Here is a 12,221-nt window from a genome sequence, read left to right on the forward strand (position 1 = left end):
TCAATCATTAAGAAATTAATGAGACATTAAAAATAACATTTCCACATACCATTGTCTCTCAGTAGTTTCACTACGATACATGGGACTATATAGGACCGTTCCCTACAGAAATCCCTTGTCCTTATCTAACTGTATCTGGGTGTTTCCAGAACTCACAACTAAGCCTCCTCTGCCTCAGTGTAACTGTATCTGGAAGTATATAGGACAGCTACCTAGAGAAGTCTCCTCTACCCCAGTGTAACGGTACATAGGCGTATATCGGACCGTTCCCCATGGAACCCCCCCCCCCCCCCATTTCCCCAGTGTAACGGTACACGGGAGTTAAAAGAACCGTTCCACCCGGAAATCCCCTGTCCCCGTAATACTGTATGTGGGAGTATATAGGACCTCTGGGTCAATGTCTCAATGTAACAGTATCGAGGACTGCTCTTGCAGTTCCCCATTTCGCAACTTAACGGCGTCTGTGAGCATCTTTTCCCCTGTTTGGACGTAACAGTATCTGTCTCCGTGATGCCGTATCTAGGTGTACCATTAGCTGCAACCTACACAAATATCTCAGTGTCCCCAAGACATCCAACTGTAACTGAGAGTAACGTGGACCAGCACACGTCCTGCTATCACTATGTCAGACAGATGAGCTTCTTCCCGTTAGCTAACTCGGTGAATTGAGTGGTATCTACAGTGAGATGTAAGCATATCGATCAGCGCTCCATGACCATATCAGTAACAGGAATACCGTTAGAACTGCACAGTTACTTCCCTTCCTCCAGGCAGGTTCACGCTGAAATCTCCCATGGCTGCTGGTGGGGGATGGAAACTCCCGAACAACGATTTTATTCAAGTCACAGATTGTTGGGAACCCAGTATCCGAGGAACAGCGATGGTGTATGGGTCACCGATCTAATGGTGTAGTATGGACTGCGGAACAGCGATGGTTTATCGGTCACCGATCTTTAGATGATGGTATTAACTTGGGAACAGTGGGATGATATCGGTCACTGATTTAGAGGCAGTGGTATTAATTAAGAAACAGTGGATTGTTATCGGTCACTGATTTAGCGGTAATAGTATTAACTCGGGACCAGTGGGGTGTTATTCGTCACTGATCTAGTTGCGGTGGTATTAACTCGGAAACAGTAGGGTGACATCGGTTACAGACCGACTATTGTTGGCATTCACTCGAGAACAGAGGGATGTTATCGGTCACTGATCTGCTATTGCTGGTATTAACTTGGCAAAAGTGGAATTTTTGTATCGGTAGGCGATCTAGCTGCGGTGGTATTAACGTTTGAGAAAGTGTGATGTTATCGGTGTCTGATCTATTTGCGGTGGTATTAACTTTTGGAAAGTTAGATGTTATCGATCGCTGATCTAGTTGCTGTGGTATTAACTTTTGGAAAGTGTGATGTTATCGGTCACTGATCTATTTGCGGTGGTATTAACTTTTGGAAAGTTAGATGTTATCGATCGCTGATCTATTTGCGGTGGTATTAACTTTTGGAAAGTTAGATGTTATCGATCGCTGATCTAGTTGCTGTGGTATTAACTTTTGGAAAGTGTGATGTTATCGGTCGCTGATCTATTTGCGGTGGTATTAACTTTTGGAAAGTGTGATGTTATCGGTCGCTGATCTATTTGCGGTGGTATTAACTTTTGGAAAGTGTGATGTTATCGGTCGCTGATCTATTTGCGGTGGTATTAACTTTTGGAAAGTGGGATGTTATCGGTCGCTGATCCTGTGGTGTTGGTATTAACTCGAGAAAAGTGTGATGTTATCGGTCACTGATCTAGTTGCGGTGATATTAACTTTTGGAATGTTTTATGTTATCAGTCACTGAAGTAGTTGCGGTGGTATCAACTCGGGAACAGTGGGATGCTAACAGTCGCAGATCCTGTGATGGTGGTGATATTAACTCGAGAAAAGTGTGATGTTATCATTCGCTGATGTAGTTGCAGTGGTATTAACTGAGGAAGAGTGGCATCGTCCCGGTCACTGATCTATTGGTGGTGGTGGTATGTGGTGGTGGTGGTGGTATTAACTGAGAAACAGCCGCGAAGTCACAGTTCTAGTGCTCAGGATTTTAAGAGCATTAATAGTACTTCAGTCAACCCTTGTATGTTTAAGGCACCAACTGTCTGTTCTGAAATATGCTTCTTCTGTCAGTGATTGTGTTTTTGGCACATACTGTACCCCAGTGTAAGTACAAAGTCAACAATAACAACAAACAAACAATCACTCTTTTCCCAAAAAAACTTTTTAAACAGGCCATGCCATGATAATTATGAAAAATAGCCCCCCCCCCCCCCCGAACATTTATACTATATATAATTTGTTGACACCTCATAACAATATATCTGTAGATGTACAGTTTCCAATATTCCAGTAAGACACCTATATGCACATTAGCAAGCGGAACCTATCTCGTTGCAGGCAGCTTCATGATCCGTAGTATTCATGTAACTCAACCGTAAAGCCGTGTCTAACGGCACTGTAGGTTTCGACGCAATTAATATTGCAGTCTGTGGTCTACTTGCCTACCGAGGCGGTAACAGCACCGACAGCAGCGACATCACCAGGTGGAGGACGACAGCCCGAGACGCATGGGCGTGGAACCTTGTGGAAGATATCGACCTGACACTGTATCGACCCCAGGCACAGTGTGTTACTTCAATGATTTTTTAAAAAACCATTGCAAGCTTGGAAGATAGCTGTTTTGTCTTATTAAACAAGGCGATTGACTGAGGAATGCAATCCCAATGCTTTCATAGATGCATAGCATTCTTGACATACCAACATGGTTTTCATGAAGTCATTGCACCCTTGTTGTTCAGATACCTTTTATAAAACCATAGAAGAGTTGACGTGAAGAGGGCTTTGAAAATTAAAAGAATCCTTGACGTGAATGCAACATTCTTAATTGAATCCATTACTACTTGACGTGGTGGCCCAGTCATCTAAGGCGCCGCGATTCGCTTTGAGAGTTGCGTCCCTTGGGCACGCCAGAAACCTATGATTGTGGGTTCGAATCCCTGTTCGCCCCAATTATGTTTCTAGGTTTGTCAGCACCATACCCTTGCTCGTGGGTTTCACCGAAGTGGTAAACGTCTGAGACCTGCATCACTTCGGGCTTTCCTCCCACATTAAGCTGACACGCCGTGATATAACTGGAATACTGTTAAAAGCGGCGTTGAATCCAACTCACTCACTCACTCTAACGCATACGTACTCTTTTGCTGGAATACCTTATCTTTTGGTAGTCCCTATGTAAAGGTAAACAAAACGTCTGCCGAAGTAAAACGGTGTCCCTAGTGATATACGATACGGTTGTTGAGATAATACCCTTTGTATCGGTATCCCTAGAGCTAGCGCATGATATTATTGCAAAGATGCGTCTATAACCCCAAAATAGAAACACTACCTCGCGAGTGGGTATTTCTCGGAACAATATTCACCCCTACGCCAAGACATACCACGTGCATTTGCCTTCAATACGGTACACAATGATCGTTAAAACATCACTGCGCGCGTTGTTATTCCGTGGACTAAAATACACCTCGACTGTTTGGATAAAGCACTCAGAATCAACAGTTCAAGAGCTAATGCCTGGTGTTTATTATACACAGTTCTGTTGTGTTGATAATTTCTCTACATTTATACTGCGCAATCCATCCAAATAAGGTAAAATGTATCTCTCGCCTCTGTGTCATACACAAGTATACGACTTGTATGGCTGCAACGTAAGGACTGAGATGAGCGTCGCTGCCTGCAATGCGATACAGACGGATATATTTATATATCGCTCTCTTAGAACAGACATATGGTAGAGTACCGTATGTGCGTGGTTAGATAGCTACACTGATAAGGACGTAACCATTAGTGTTATAAAGATGAGTATGTTTTTTACAGTACTTGGATAACTTAGTGCTTGAATTACCTACATGAGTTGATGTCATGCACGTCGTTACTGGAAGACAAACGTTATGGTGACGGATGCCGAACCCAGTGCCATACCAACAGTGAGAAATGTGTTGGCAGAATACCGCTTAGCAGAATACACGTGATCAAACAGAAATCGATTTGAACAAGACACAAGAACAATCACTTTTATCATGCGTTAGAATCGTAACAATAGCCCCTTCATGAGGGATTTATTTCTTCAATTTGTTGTGAGTGCATTTGGTAATGCCCTATACAAAGGCGACGTTTTGTTGTGTTGTGTTGGCATGTCGTGGTAACGGTCCCTAGGCGGTCGGTGACGTCCACAAAAGCCCCCCCTTCCTCAACACACCACCCGGTCACTCACATCAGCACAATGGCCTGAAGAACATACTGAACTGATTGTTCTCGCTATTGCTGTTTAATAGTCGACTTGAGATGGTGCTTGTGTTTAAAGAGTTCAAAACAAGCCATGCAAAACTGTTGAAATTGCCTAAGGCACAATGCGCCATCTGCAATAATGTTGGTATTGACAGATTTGAATGTACGACCTGCAATAAAGTTAGTATTGACAGAAGCTGAATGTACGACCTGCAATACAGTGAGTATTGACAGTAGTACCACACCACCACATGTAGTATAACTGGTAGAGTACAATTCACAACCGGTAACACTACTTGTATTGCTGGAAGTTCAAAACACAACCTCTAACAGCTCAATATACAACCTCTAGCCCTGCATGTATTGCTTGAAGCTACATCAACAACCTATAACCCTGTGTGTATTGCTGGAAGTACAAAACACCGGTAAAAAGCCGGTAACACTGCTTGTATTGCCTGAGGCTCAACACACAACCTCTAACCCTGTTTGTGTTGCTTGAAGCTAAATGCACAACCTCTAACCCTGTTTGTGTTGCTTGAAGCTCAATACCCAACCTATAACCCTGTTTGTGTTGCCTGAAGCTCAATACCCAACCTATAACCCTGCTTGTGTTGCCTGAAGCTCAATACCCAACCTATAACCCTGCTTGTATTGCCTGAAGCTCAATACCCAACCTATAACCTTGCTTGTATTGCCTGAAGCTAAATACACAACCTATAACCCTGCATGTGTTGCCTGAGACTCTACACACAGCCTCTAACCCTGCTTGTATTGCTTGAAGCTCAATACACAACCTCTAACACTGCTTGTGTTGCTTGAAGCTAAATACACAACCTCTAACCCTGCTTGTGTGTTGCTTGAAGCTCAATACTCAACCTCTAACCCTGCTTGTATTGCCTGAAGCTCAATACACAACCTCTAACCCAGCTTGTGTCGCTTGAAGCTAAATATACAACCTATAACCCTGCTTGTATTGCTTGAAGCGATGGGATTAGCATACGCTCATCTTTTCGCGAACACCTGGTTTCGCCACTATCAAATAGTGGCGAACATCTGGTTTCGCCACTATCAAACAGTGGCGAAACAAGGTATTCGCGATAATGTAAGCGTATCCTACTCCTACAGGTTTCAGAAAAACAATTGTCCAGCTCCTTCGTTCACAGACAAAATCGCTCTCTTAGAACATATCCTATGATCCTATGATGCAATTCCAGCTAAGATATATTATTCATACGATCCATATACTTAGTTGTTTACCACGTCCGCATAAACATGCTCTCTGCATCTACCACATTGTTTGTAGCAATGTATCAAATAGTGATGATACCAGGTGTTCGCGAAACGGTGAGCGTATCCTGCCCCAGGGGTGGCACCCGTTACAAACACATGCATAGGCAGGTCAAATGTTCACCTAAAAAATATGGGACCATATGGTACAAGTACAAACTGGGAATTGGATCATTTTTGTCACTGATGCGTCAAATTTGGAAATTGAAGACATGTTCTATATGAGTTCCATGTCATTTGTTCTTGATATAGTACGAACAAACACGATCACAAACATGGCCATATACCCCTAAGAATACGTCTTTGTATATCTCATCTATAAATTAGTTCAGTATAAGAGGTGATTATTTTCATGGATAGCAACTTCTTTACTGAAGGTAACGAGGTTCCAAGGCTACCTCTGAGGTAATGTCCTAGTTGGTGATAATGTTCTTCAGGAAGTTGGAATTGAACAGATTGAGGTCTCTTAATGCCTCATATTTAATGTCGAATAACGAACCACCCAATTTTGTTATTCACATGAGGAAGAGGCATCAAGGAGCCTTAAAACGCCGCTAAAAATAACAAAGCAGTTGTTGTCTGTAAAACGCATCACATCTTCTTCCAACGTCCAAATGCCTATGAACGAATTGACTTGTTTTGTATTGTCACCATGCTGTTACCCAAATGTAAAACGGCTGAACACTCCCGACACAGACCGGTGAACATCTTAGGACGTGTTCTTGATAAAGGTGTTCCCGATCTCACCCCCATGTTTTATAGCATGCCCTTGACAAACTATTCTTGGCAAAGCGTCCTCCATACTGTCCTTCATGAACCGTATCGATGCAGTCGACCCTAAATCCTGATCCTCACAAAGTCCCTACGGACCCGTATCGTGGTTTATAGATCTCCTAGTGAGCCGTTACATGATGTGTCTACTGAGATGCCGTAACATGTCATGTGTACTTTCATAGCTTTAAACAAAAGTCTTTGATCCCTGTCCATTGTATGATTCCGACTATATCGTAAGCATATGTTTAATAATCACCATCAAACAGTGATGATAACAGATAACAGTGATGATAACAGGGTGAGCGTACCCTGCCCACCGGTGGATCTCACAAACACATGCAAAGGCAAGTCAAGTAACATGCATCAAGTAGCTTGTACGGGCAATAACTCACCTGTGTTGTCCGGGCGTCAGTGAATTTCGGGTTATGCACACATCTGAGAATCGGCCTGAAAAAAAACATTCACTTACATAAAACAAATCAAGTCTTTGAAAGGCTTTTAGAAGTGGTACACATAAGAAAAAGAATGTATGGACGTCAACTTCTTTTTGATGAGGAACACAACGTTTTGGAGTATATGCTTACTCCTTCATCAGGTGAATGATGAAGGAGTAAGCATATATTCCGAAATTTTGTGTTCATCATAATAAATAAGTTGACATCAATAAATCCTCTTCCTTATAAAACAAATGTTACAAAGAACACGGATGTGGAATATTTTCATTTTTGCCAAAGACAAAGACCCTCAAATGCAACAAAAGCCTAGTTAGTTATTTCACAATGGTATGTGACACCTACCTATATGTACTCATATGGCAATTTACCAAACATGTAGAGGAAGTAGTTTAGCTCGAAGCAAAACAACACATGTCAGCGAGTGAGCAACGTGTTAGGGCCAAGGACACGGGGATGTCGTCAAATGTCATGTAATAACTGTAGGTAACAAAGAACACAATTTACAAGACAAGCATGACAACCAGAGTGACACGTGTTTCTTGTAGATCCATTAAGTTAAAATGTTCCAGTATGCTCCTCGCTATTACCGAGTGAATTGTCCTGTTTCGTGTCTGTGTTACCATAAGGTTATATGCATATGTGCAATTTACAGAAGTGTCATATCTGATGCATAGACCACGTTGGTGGATGGTTTATGCTGATTGTCATTCACGTGAGTGAGTGAGTGAGTGAGTGAGTGAGTGAGCGAGCGAGTGAGTGAGTGAGTGAGTGAGTGAGTGAGTGAGTGAGTGAGTGAGTGAGCATAGACCACGTGAGTGAGTGAGTGTGGTTTTACGACGCTTTTAGCAATATTCCAGCAATGTCATGGCGGGGGACACTAGAAATGGGCTTCACACAATGTACCCATGTCGGGAATCGAACCCGGGTCTTCGGCGTGACGAGCCAACGCTTTAACCACTAGGCTACATGTCATTCACGATTGGGGTGTGTAGGGCACCGGAATATTCCGAGACGAACACTTGACAGGTTACATCTGAATTACTTTAGCATCTCAATTACAAGTTTGAACAGCTTTCTTGTGGCCGTTTGCTTTCATGTGGCTGTGTGTTTTCATATGACTATGTGTTTTCTTTTGTTTGTGTGTTTTCGTATGTTTATGTGTTTTCATTTGTTTGTGTGTTTTCATATGACTATGTGTTTTCATTTGTTTGTGTGTTTTCATGTGACTATGTGCCTTCTTGTGGCCGTTTGCTTTCATGTGGCTGTGTGTTTTCATATGACTATGTGTTTTCATTTGTTTGTGTGTTTTCATATGTTTATGTGTTTTCATTTGTTTGTGTGTTTTCATATGACCATGTGTTTTCATTTATTTGTGTGTTTTCATATGACTATGTGTTTTCATTTGTTTGTGTGTTTTCATATGACTATGTGTTTTCATTTGTTTGTGTGTTTTCATATGACTATGTGTTTTCATTTGTTTGTGTGCTTTCATATGACTATGTGTTTTCATTTGTTTGTGTGCTTTCATATGACTATGTGTTTTCATTTGTTTGTGTGTTTTCATGTGGTTGTGTGTGCTCAAATGGTTGCGTTTTTTCATATTGCTTTGTGTTTTCATGTTGCTGTGTGATTTGATATTGTTGTGTTGTTTCATGTGACCGTTTGTTTTCATGTGGTTGTGTGATTTCTTTTGACAGTGTGTTTTCATATGGTTGCGTTTACATGTGTTTTCACGTGACTGTGTGTGTTAATGTGGCTGTGTGTTTTCATGTGACTGTTTGTTTTCATGTGACTGTGTGTTTTCATGTGGCTCTATTGTGACAGTAATGAAACTTGTCCGAATAATCGACCAATCTGACATCTTTAATTTCAGTTACCGGATCGAAATGTCGTAAGCATGTTCTATTGACAAAATTCCTGGGATCACAATTTCAGCTTCATTGAGCGAAAAGGTTAAGAGGATCTGTTGAAACAGCTTTGTCAATACATTGAATACTGACGTCGCAGGCCATCACAAAGAAAATTCCAACACAACACGTAATATGTGACAGATTAATTCTTATGTACACCTTGTCAAATTATAAGTAGTACATAAGGTCTCACACGTCTTATGAAGTGTAACTTATTAATGTCTGTATGGCATCAGATGGATTACTATATATCCGAGCAGTATACAATCCCTATACATACTACACCGGCTGAGGGTATTCGATAATAGGGGATTTATATAACAATTAATGTGAGGTGTTATAACGGGTATATATAACGCCAGCACATCTTGTGATGGTAGGTAAACATCACATGTATTCCATGACAGCTAATACATATCACGGGGGCACGGGTGGCCCAGCCGTCTAAGGCGCCGCGATTCGCTGTGCAGAATTGCGTCCCTTGGGCACGCCAGAAACCTATGATTGTGGGTTCGAATCCAGGTTCGCCCTGATTACGTTTCTAGGTTTGTCAGCACCATACCCGTGCTCGTGGGTTTCACCGAAGTGGTAAACGTCTGAGACCTGCATCACTTCGGGCTTTCCTCCCACATTAAGCTGACACGCCGTGATATAACTGGAATACTGTTAAAAGCGGCGTTAAACCTAACTCACACACTCACTCACTAATGCATATCACGTCTGTGGGAAAGCATTATGCCACATAAGTGTATTGCGTTGTAAGAGGTATGTATCACGCTATATTAGGGCATATCACGGCACATTAGGGTATTTCATGATAGTGGGTATATATACCATGATATAAGGGTATTTCATGATACTGGGTACATATACCATCATATAAATGTATTTCATGAACGCGGGTATATATCACGCCATATGAGGATATTCATGATAGTTGGTATATATACCATCATATGAGGGTATTTCATGATGGTGGCATACATCACGCTATGTGAGAGTATTTCATGATGGCGGGTATATATCACGGCATAAGAGGAGATGCATGATAGTGGGCATATATACCATCATATGAGGGTATTTCATGATGGTGGCATACATCACGCTATGTGAGAGTATTTCATTTTGGCGGGTATATATCACGGCATATGAGGATAATCATGATAGTGGGTATATATACCATAATTTTGGGATATTTCATGATACTTGGTATACATACCATCATATGAGGGTATTTCATGATGGCGGCATACATCACGCTATATGAGAGTATATCTCTGATGAATATACTAATGGATGGCGGGTATACATCATATGAGCTGAACATATTCAACGATACCTTGTATGTATTACATATATAGCATCTGTTGATGGTCTTCCATCACAACGAGTAGATTCCACCTCTGATGAATATACTAATTGATGACGGGTATACATCATATTAGTTGAACATATTCAACGATACCTTGTATACATTACATATATAGCATCTGTTGATGGTCTTCCATCACAACGAGTAGATGCCACCTCTGATGAATATACTAATGGATGGCGGGTATACATCATATTGGCTGAACATATTCAACGATACCTTGTATATATTACATATATAGCATCTGTTGATGGTATGCCATCATAACGAGTATACACCAAGTGTGATAAAGATATCCATGTCAACTAGGAACATGCCATAATAACAAATGTCCAAACACGTGACAAGATGGTTTATTGTGGGAATAATGTGGATTGTATTCCGTTGCAGAGTGATCATCGACATTCTATCTTCGTGACTCTATCGACGCCTTGTCGAGATCCAAACGAGCCCCGGTTTAGCATGTTGAGTATTGACATTTTGTAAAAAGAAACCCATGCCATATCCCTTTGCAATCTTGCAACTTCACATTCACTTGCAGAAGAATAGCATAAATTGATTGCGGATTCACGATTCCAACTACACCAACGCCTTGGGTAGACCTTACATCACCCACCATGCGCTATCAATATATGAAATCAATATCATTTATCAATGCTGTTTTATAAATACTTACATATTCCGTGACATGTTCGAACAGAGTATGCCTATATTACGCAACAACAAGACACGATGTTTGCAGTAACAGCTTGCATCCAGGTCTCCGTAAAAGTATACATTTGCGTGACATTGTGCAAAGATACTCCTACAGACATCTGCGTGACATTGTGCAAACATACTCCTACAGACATTTGCGTGACATTGTGCAAACATACGCCTACAGACATTTGCGTGACATTGTGCAAACATACGCCTACAGACATTTGCGTGACATTGTGCAAACATACTCCTACAGACATCTGCGTGACATTGTGCAAACATACGCCTACAGACATTTGCGTGACATTGTGCAAACATACTCCTACAGACATCTGCGTGACATTTTGCAAACATACGCCTACAGACATCTGCGTGACATTGGGCAAAGATACGCCTACAGACATCTGCGTGACATTGGGCAAAGATACGCCTACAGACATCTGCGTGACATTGGGCAAAGATACGCCTACAGACATCTGCGTGACATTGGGCAAAGATACGCCTACAGACATCTGCGTGACATTGGGCAAAGATACGCCTACAGACATCTGCGTGACATTGGGCAAAGATACGCCTACAGACATCTGCGTGACATTGGGCAAAGATACGCCTACAGACATCTGTGTGACATTGGGCAAAGATACGCCTACAGACATCTGCGTGGCATTGTGCAAACATAAGCCTACAGGCATCTGCGTGACATTGTGCTAGCATACGCCTACAGACATCTGCGTGACATTGTGCAAACATACTCCTACAGACATCTGCGTGACATTTTGTGCAAACATACACCTACAGACATATGCGTGACATTGTGCAAACATACTCCTTCAGACATCTGCGTGACATTGTGCAAACATACTCCTACATACATCTGCGTGACATTGTGCAAAGATACGCCTACAGACATCTGCGTGACATTGTGCAAACATACGCCTACAGACATCTGCATGGCACAATGCAAACATGCTCAATGCATCGTGTTCTAACCAAATTCAACAGTAAGTTCGGAAAGTTGAAGCATCTTGTTTATGATACAAGAAATAATACAAAGAGTTATGTAAACACAAGGAGCGGTAGGGTAGCCTAGTGGTTAAAGCGTCCGCTCGTCAGGCAAAAGACCCGGGTTCGATTCCCGACATATGTACAATGTGTGAGGCCCATTTCAGGTGTTCCCCGCCGTGATATTGCTGGAATATTGCGTAAAGCTGCGTAAAACCACACTCACTCACTCGTTGTAAACACAAGAAGCCGTCGGGTAGCCTAGCAGTTAAAGCGTTCGCTCGTCACGCCGAAGACCCGGGTTCGATTTCCAACATGGGTACAATGCTTGAAGCCCATTTCTGGCAATATTAATTGCTTAATTGCATGCTATAAAACTACATATCATAATTGCACCAGATAAT

General features: G+C 41.9%; 1 protein-coding gene across 2 annotated transcripts in view; it reads right to left on the minus strand.

The window, feature by feature from the left end:
* Window positions 1–12,221, minus strand: part of LOC139468509 (neuronal acetylcholine receptor subunit alpha-10-like) — a 201,594-nt gene that overhangs the window by 133,671 nt on the left and 55,702 nt on the right. For both annotated transcript variants that reach the window (XM_071250502.1, XM_071250501.1), the window contains exon 2: window positions 6,772–6,826. The gene's annotated coding sequence lies outside the window, so the exon portion shown is untranslated. The remainder of the gene's footprint in view (window positions 1–6,771; window positions 6,827–12,221) is intronic.

This window comes from Haliotis cracherodii, unplaced genomic scaffold, assembly GCF_022045235.1.
Source record: "Haliotis cracherodii isolate W230 unplaced genomic scaffold, xgHalCrac1.p SCAF_2, whole genome shotgun sequence".
In the NCBI taxonomy this organism is placed as follows: domain Eukaryota; kingdom Metazoa; phylum Mollusca; class Gastropoda; order Lepetellida; family Haliotidae; genus Haliotis; species Haliotis cracherodii.